Raw genomic sequence first — 8,030 nt, forward strand, 5'->3', positions numbered from 1 at the left:
AATAGTTGAGGAGGATGAGAGATGGGATGGTGACTTTTGGGACGCAGCTTAAATTTCTCAAATGTGGTTCCAGGTTTAGGGTGGGGAGATACATATATGTGGGGTCTATTAAATTTTTTAAATATATAAAAAATACATAAATAAGAAAATTAATTAAAAAATTAAATTAAAAAGAGCACAATAGTCTTTTGAGGTAAGACAATGACATGGACCAAACGCACAACAAAAATAAACAGTAGGTATCATCCGAGTTAAAATATAAGTTTTGGACCAAACGCACAAATTACCCAAACCACAGAGACCATTCGTGTAATTTACTCTTACCCTTTCGGTTTGTTCACATCTAGATAACTATCTTTTTTTGTTCACATCTAGGAAACAAACTTCTTGGAAGTGTTCACATATGACCATTATAACCGGTTATGACCAGATGTAATCTGCTAGAGTCGGTCATAATGGTCATATGTGAACACTTTCAAAAAGTTTGTTACATAGATGTGTACAAAAAAAATAGTTACCCAGATGTGAACAAACCGAAAAGTTAATTACCTAAATAAGTCTATTTCCCAAGAAGAAATTAGCCAAATACAAAAAATAGTTAAAGATTTTCCTCATAACGACTTACAAAATCCTCAATAAGGTGTGGAAAAACCGTATTCATTTATGTCAAAACTATATCGAATAGCAAAATGGGTCAGGTTGTGTCTCCTTTATAAAAGACAAAAAAAACATTTTCTAAGTTTTTACATGTTTGACAACTACAGAAAAGAAAATGAAAGAAGACAACAACAATACACTCGATATAATAGTTTTTCAGTATTTTATATGTTTTTCATACTTACCAAAACAACATTTTCGGAGGTAGATCTCAAATCTAAATGTGAAATGTTGTTTTGGCAAATCTAAACAGTATTTTCGCAGCTCAGATCTACCTACGAAAATGTTGTTTTCATAGGTATATTTTGATTTTCAAAAAGAAACATATAGCTTAATAAATCTTTAGTTTTTTAGTTTTTTTGTTTTGTTTTGTTTTGTTTTGTTTTTTTGTTTTTTTTGCATTATACCTACGAAAACAAGATTTTCGCAGGTACATCTAAAGTTTATGCACATGGCATCTGTGAAAATTCTGATTCACATGTATATTTAAATCTTTCATGTTCGAAAACAACATTTTATCAGGTAGATATGACATCTGTATATGACATCAACGAAAATCTCTTATCTACGTACGAAAATATTGTTTTCACATGCATTTCAATGAGTAATTTATGATTTTTCTTGTTGTTATCAGGTTTTAGCAATTTATTTTATAAACAAACATGAAATTATAACATTTAGTGGGAAAATAAATGAAAAAACAACTATTGGTAAAGTTCGAGACATCATAGACTCTTTAGGAGAAGGAAGGCTAGTGTTTTCGATATTAGGTAAACTACACTGAGGTTTGACAAATGATAAATTTATTACACAACAATGCTTTCGATTTTCATTTGTTGGTTAGAAATGTCATCAAGGCAGCTGAAGTTTTGTTTAATAACTAAATTCAAATCCGATTGATATTTAGAAGTAAAAAAGGAATTAAAGATTATTCCATCAATGTTTTGGAAACAATTACTTATGATATAATTATAATAAATACTTTTATTTGTTTTAAAAAAAATACAAAACAATTATTTATTTGATGTTTATAAAAAAATAATATTTATTGAAAATTATACGTATAAAATTAATTTATAATTATAGTGTATATATTAATTTTTTATTGGTCCATATATATATATATATATATATATATATATATATATATATATATATATATATATATATATATATATATATATAATGGGCCTTTAAAAAAGTTGGACCATATACAACTGTCCACTTTATTCCCACCATTCTCTTTTCAAATTCGACTTGGTGATGATTGTGGCCTTTAAAAATAGAGATAAGTTCAGGTATTCTTGTTGGGTCAAAATATGGTTTATACTTTTTTTTTTCTGGGCAATTATATTTTTGTGTAATATTTTATGAGCCTACAGTCTAGTTTACGGTCAGGTGGTGTTTACGGTTGAGTTTACGGCCGTAAACCCATTTACGGCCTATGTTATACAGTCCATATTCTCCATTTATAAATATAGGTGTTAGGGTGAGGAGTAGAGATTGATGAACCCTAGAGATTGTACGGCCAAGAGAGAGCATATTGTGTGAAAGAATCTATTGTAAGGAATTTTATTCATATCATCAATACAATCAAGATTCTTAATATTCTTCTTCTCTTCTTATTGTGATCTGACATCATCCGTTTGATTGGGATTCCGCACCATCAAACGGATCTGATTGATACACAGACAAATTAGGGACTTACAATTGGTATTAGAGCCAGGTTGTATCAACCAATTTTGTTAGATTTGGGGCATAATTTGATCTTATTTTCGAAATATTCTTGCGTTTTTGGATAGATCTCTGAAAAATAAGGGGGGTTTGTTCTTCGTGTTTTTCATAAAAAAAGGTTTTTGATCGAGTTTTGGAGCTACAAAGTCGAAAAATCGTTGTTTTTTGTCGTAATCAACGAGGAGTTTGCGGCCGGCGGCTAAGATTTCGGAGTTCACGGCCAGAAACTGTTCACGGCCGCCTGAGGATTGCGGCCAGTGTTTGCGGTCCGAGGAGTTCACGGCCCCGGAGCTTGCGGTCCGAGATTGCGGCCATCACCTCGTCCTCGCATAGCAGTCACCTGGTCTCGCATAAAAAATCATACGCGAATTTTGGAGGTGCCGAGTTTCGAACCCGCAACCTCCAAATCAACAAGCCTGCGCCTTATCCAACTCAACTAGCTGATTCCTTGTGTCTTTCCTTCGAAATTTAAACTATAACCCGTCTGTCGCGCAACAAGTTTTCCTATTTTTACACTTTTAACCCCAAAATTCAATTCCTTTTAATTTTAAATTATTTTTTCATCCAAAATTAAAAAAAAAATAATAATAATTAAATAAAAAATAAATTAAATTAAAATTAATAAATGAAATTATATTTTAATTTTTGACTTTTATTTTTTAACATTTGACCTTAAATTTTGACTTTGACTTCCAAGTTTGACCTTTGACTTTAAACTTTGACTTTTTCGTTTAACTTTTAAATTTTCAAATTTAGCTTTTCGGTTTGACTTTTAAGTTTTATTTTAGCTTATAGTTGTGCTTTTTAATGGCTTTTAAGGTCTACGAGGGAGTTGAAAACATGAAAGAGAGTCGTTAGGATATGTTAAGACAAAGTTTTAACATTTTCGATTATATCCCTGGAGAAACACTCAAAACTCAGTTGCAACGATTTACCACACTCACTACTGAGATGAATATAGCTGGGATCTTCTTGTCCAAATCTGAGATAAACAAAAAGCTACTGAATTCACTTCCGAAATCGTGGGATATGAACGTGGCTATTATCAAGAAGACAAAAGATCTCAATCATCTTAGTCTTGCTGATGTAATTTAAGAACTTGATGCTTTGAAGTGTAGAGAAACAATGAGTTCTGAAAACATTCCGGTCACTGAAGTTACATGTACTCCAGCTTGTGAAGCTATGATTAAATTTCTTCGGGAACAAATTGATTTATTAAAAAGAGAAGTTGAGGACCTGAGATATGAAGGATATCAACTCAGGAAAGGACAGAAACCCCTGAAGGCTGAATTAGAAGCAAAAACCAAGGATTTTAGGAAACTTCAGGAAGAGTATAGCAACAAGTGTGAAAATTATGACTATATTAAGAGACAACTTGATGCTGTAACCGAAGAACTTGACTCTTTGAAAATTTAGTGTGGAAAAACGGACGTTAGTTTCAAAAATTATACTGCGTCAAGTCAGACAGCCGAGTCATTATTTGAAACCCAATTAAAGTTCAAACAAAACCAACAAAAGGGTTTAGGATACGATAATGTACCTCCTCCTTTCAATCATGCATATCAGTATCACCCGTTGACCAAAGAGGAGATTGCCAACGAACCATTCATGGTTTATGGCACACTAGCGGGATTTGTGTTAGGAGGAATTATTAATATTGAAGATACTAATGTTGCTACTTCATGTGCAGGTAAAGTAGCAGAAGATGAGAACAAGGAGAAAACCATTGAACAAACCAACATCTCCTTGAACTCTAAATATGTTGCTTCGAACTCAACTACTTCTGATCAACCTGTCGTTGAGAAATACAGGCCACCAATTCCAACGCAAAAGAGTTCTTGTGGCAAGTGTGCATGTGGGAACAACAAGAGACAAGGCAAGGATACGCCACCAGGGGCAAGAAGAAATAACTTTACAGTGAAGAAAAAGACATGTTTTCACTGTGGAACACCTGGACACATTACCCGAAACTGTCCAAATCGCGCATACGTTCCTTACTATGCAAAAGGCTGGCAGAACGCGCCAAGAGGGAGATACTTCAAAAGAAACCCCTCAAGGTCACGTTCAGAAAATGATGTCTGGAATGCGCAGAAGAGCAATAATCAAACCCCAAAGGCCAAGCAGAAGGACATGTCGGCCAAGAAACCTAGTTCAAGAGATGCTCCTGTGAAGCCAAGACCGATTATGTCAAAGTCATCTAGGCAGACGGCTTCGAGTTCCAAATCAAGTGCCGAGGCACCCATCCGATCCAACAAGAAATGGGTTAAACCCGAATATAGATGGGTACCAAAGGTTCAATCTCACAAATCTTCTAATGATTCTAATATTTCATCGTCTTCTATTTGTGATAAGCAGGATATGTCATGGGAGAAAGTACCTTGCGTTGATGACAAAGGTCGACCCAGTTTCAAAATGGACTGGGTTCCAAAGACCAACTGATCCCGCTCTGTGTCAGAGCAGCTATGGAGGCATATCATCAGACTTCGGTTTGTTGGTAATGGCTGCTCCTGGCATATGATTGGGGACATCTCTCAACTATACAACACTCAGAACATTATTTGAGAGTATGTGTCCTTTGCGGGAAGGGAAGAAAGGAAAGGATCACTCACGGGGTTAGTTCTTAATGACGTAAAGAATTTTCGGATCTGTTCTGAGATTACACATACTGTTCTCAGACCTTTTGAATGCAGATTCAATCGGTGAATTACGGTTTGCGTTTTCTTCTCTATACTACGGAGTTTTTCTTAAGCTGATTTGCTTTAAAGACTAATTTTTGTTTTAGCATAGTTTACATTTGCGCATTTATTTTTGTTTCTCTCCTATGCACAAATTTAGGGGGAGAAATAAAAAAAAAAAACAAAAATTAGAAAATTCAAAAAAAAAATCCAAAAACATTACAAAATCAGAAAATAAAAATATGGTGTTAATGGAATGTGCTTGCAGGAGGTGTTTTGGGAAATGAAATTAGCATGTGATAACGGGCAATCTGAATCGGCGTAACATACCTAAGTTGAATCGTCTACGCTCTGTGTTCGATGCGCTGGTAGGCACGAAGATTTTAAATGGACTTAACTAGGGAGAGTTGAACCTAATGAATTTAAGGACTTGACAAACTTTTACCTAGTTAGATCCGTTTAACCTGATGTCACAACGCTCGGATAGGTTGAGCAGGGAGATATACATGGGAATCTACCGGTCACATTAAATAACCCGTATCTAGAACTGTGGATTCACTTTTCCTCGATGTGCGGATTCTGTCCTTAATTCCGGTTGGATGGGGCGACTGGTAAATTCCGATAAATTAGGTCTGTAGAATATCATTTTCTTTCTTTCTGTCTGTTAGTCATATGTTGTCTCCTTTGCGTGACTTCCAATCCAACCTGGTACACAACATATGCAACTCTATTTCTCTACATGTTATGAAATTCTTCTTATCTGTTACCCATATGCTGTCTCCTTTGCGTGACTTCTAATCCGACCTGGTATACAGCATATGCAACCTTCTACTTCTCAACCCCTCTGAAACAATAAGTAATAGAATTCTCAATCTATCCTCTCTCTGAATGGTTGTCTGCTCACCCGGTGTAAGGAGTACTCTAGAAGTTCTTGATGGCTGGGGCATATCAGGAAGCGGGAAACACGTTCTAGTACACTTAAAATTGAACACATACAGATTGTCTGTAGATCTCGTTGATCGATTTAGGTGGACAACAATATCTCTGGTTGTAGTCAGTTAAATGGTCTTAAGAAAAGTTTATTTAAGAATTAGGGCCAATAATGATAATAAAGTTACAATTAGATATATTCATGTATCATGTCATTGGTAAATTGTCCAAAATATCGTCACAAATTTTTCGTGTTTAAGTGGACCATAATATTGGCGATCGATCAGACGAAGATATGAAGATAAGGGTACCGACAAGTGGAATAAGGCTGTCCAACAACTTTGATCCCAAAACACTCTTAAAGTTAGATATCATTTTATTTTTGTTAAGTCTGTTCATAGTGTTCTTCTAATTTAAATAAAAGGGGAGAATTAAAATTAAAAAAAAATCAAACAAAAATCAAAATCAGAAAATTCAAAATAAAAAATAGTGTTATTTCTGTTTTATTTCTTGCTCAGAAAAATCAAAAATCCAAAAATATTTTTGTTTCTATTTTATTTATTTATTTATTTTGTTCAGAAAATATGAAAAACCCAAATATATTGTGTGCTAAGTTTTCTTTTAGTTTTGTTTTGTCTTGAAAAGTGATTCCAGGTATAGATAAGACTCATGGAGTTTGTGTTGGAGATTTTTAAGCCGAAGGCTTCGTCCGTGAGCATCGAAGAATTCTCATTCGAAGGAGCAAGAAATGAAGATCATTCTTTCAACATTCAATCCTTCAACCCCAGAAGCAAGGTGAAGCAGAAATTGAAGATTATATGACGGATTGCATTGAAGCCTCCTCAATCAGTCTGTTGCTATCGTTGTACCTGCTGAATTGATCCAGGAGATTTGTTGTCTCTGAAGATTCTCAAGCTGAAAGCGTTATCTTTCAAGAATCGATACAAGAAGCCTCCTCACCCAATGTGCGTTCAATGTCAAATCTTGAAGAAAAGCTCAAGTGCTCAAGATGAAGTCATTCATTGAAGATTCATATGTTCATCCTGATGTTGTGAAGAAACCGAAGGTTAAAGCTGAAGCCAAGCTCCCATTGAAGATTGACAAGAAGAGCCAACTACTTTTTAGGGGGAGCTTGTTGGGTCAATTAAGAAAAGAAAGCTATAAACCAAGGGGGAGATTGTTGGGTCATTTAAGAAAAGAAAGCTATAAACCAAGGGGGAGATTGTTGGGTCAAAATATGGTTTATACTTTGCTTTTCTGGGCAATTATATTTTTGTGTAATATTTTATGAGCCTACAGTCTAGTTTACGGTCAGGTAGTGTTTACGGTTGAGTTTACGGCCGTAAACCCATTTACGACCCATGTTATACGGCCCATATTCTCCATGTATAAATATAGGTGTTAGGGTGAGGAGTAGAGATTGATGAACCCTAGAGATTGTACGGCCAAGAGAGAGAGGAAGAGAGAGCATATTGTATGAAAGAATCTATTGTAAGGAATTTCATTCATATCATCAATACAATCAAGATTCTTAATATTATTCTTCTCTTCTTATTGTGATCTGACATCATCCGTTTGATTGGGATTCCGCACCATCAAATGGATCTGATTGATACATAGGCAAATTAGGGACATACAATTCTAATTAAGTATTGTATTATTGTATGCATGATTGTGGACCAATAAAAAATTAATAAAAAAAAAATAATTAAATAAATCAATAAGGGTAACTAGGTAATTTGACAAATAACTTCCACAAATACTTCCTATAATTTTGCTAGTTACGTTGATTTTAACCTAATTCCCCCCTTTTATATAAGGCCTACGAGTGATCTGATCAATCTTCATCACCGGTTGAAGACTCCTTCACGCCGACCATCCATTCGGCTACTAACCTAATTTCTCGACGACGATGAAGAAGATACTGAAGAACCCTACTCCTGCTGTTGAATATGCCATCACCAAATCGGTAGCAGCAGTAGCAGCGACGGAGGCACCGTAGCAGCGACGACCGACGTTGGTGATCGACGAGCG

The sequence above is a fragment of the Lactuca serriola genome, chromosome 8, assembly GCF_051521515.1.
Source record: "Lactuca serriola cultivar US96UC23 chromosome 8, Lser_US96UC23_V15, whole genome shotgun sequence".
Classification (NCBI taxonomy): Eukaryota; Viridiplantae; Streptophyta; class Magnoliopsida; order Asterales; family Asteraceae; genus Lactuca; species Lactuca serriola.